The sequence below is a fragment of the Gossypium arboreum genome, chromosome 8 (genome assembly GCF_025698485.1).
Source record: "Gossypium arboreum isolate Shixiya-1 chromosome 8, ASM2569848v2, whole genome shotgun sequence".
Taxonomy (NCBI): Eukaryota; Viridiplantae; Streptophyta; class Magnoliopsida; order Malvales; family Malvaceae; genus Gossypium; species Gossypium arboreum.
In genome coordinates, this window is record NC_069077.1 from 94,077,008 (window position 1) to 94,078,118 (window position 1,111).

General features: G+C 35.6%; 1 non-coding gene across 1 annotated transcript; it reads left to right on the forward strand.

Moving 5' to 3' along the window:
- Nucleotides 1–542: 542 nt before the first annotated feature.
- On the forward strand, nt 543–648 carry LOC128280204 (small nucleolar RNA R71). The gene has a single exon (XR_008270385.1). It is a non-coding gene; the product is annotated as a small nucleolar RNA R71 (small nucleolar RNA).
- Nucleotides 649–1,111: the final 463 nt, after the last annotated feature.

Sequence of the window (1,111 nt, forward strand, 5' to 3'; positions counted from 1 at the left end):
TTAGATTTGTGGTCCCAAAACCACTGTTCTGACTTAACCTTAAAACGGGCTGTTACATATGGTCTTTGATTTCTTTGACCACCCCAAGAGATATTGCGATGGTTCTTCCAACCTGCATTATAAGTGTTATTGTAAGGGTTATTTTCAGGTCTAGAATTATTACCTATATAGTTGATTTGTTCATTCTTTTTTTTAGGACTATAGGATAAATATTCTAGATTATTCATCCTCCTCCATTTGCATCGCATTGCATCACCGGATGTAATTGCATAGAAACACATGAATTATCAATTTTCTTATTTAATTATTCAACCTGATTTGATAACATGGTGACCTCATCTAGATTGAAAACACCGGCTGCTCTATTACGCTTCATCCTCATGACTTGCCACTGATAATTATTTAGTGCCATCTCCTTTATGAATTCATAAGCTACTTCAGGTGTTTTATTATTCAGAGTACCACTGGCTGCTGCATCAATCAACTGTCTAGTTGAGGGATTCAAACCGTTGTAGAAGTTTTGAATCTGTAGCTATAAAGGTAACCCATGGTGAGGGCACCTTTTCAGTAAATCCTTATACCTCTCCCATGCATCATATAGGGTCTCTAAGTCCATCTCCGTGAAGGAAGAGATATCATTCCTCAACTAAGCTATCTTAGCTAATGGAAAATACTTCAGTAAGAATTTTTCGGTCAGTTGATCTCATGTAGTAATAGACCTTCATGGTAAGGAGTTCAACCACTATTTAGATTTACTTCTCAATGAGAAAGGAAACAACCATAGGTGAATGACATCGACAAAAATGCCATTAATCTTGAAAGTATCACAGACTTCCAAAAAGTTAGCCAAATGAGTATTTGGGTCTTCACCTTGCAAACCATCAAACTGAACAAACTGTTGAATCATCTGAATAGTGTTTAGCTTCAACTCAAAATTATTTATAGAATAGTAGGTCTCACAATACTCGATTCAACCCCAGTTAGAGTGGGCTTGGCATAATCGTATATAGTACAAGGAGTAGGATTCAGATTTGCTAGATTTGAAACAACCATAAAAGGTAGCTAATTATTCTGATTATTAGTCATCTCTACAGTAATAATAATAACTAAT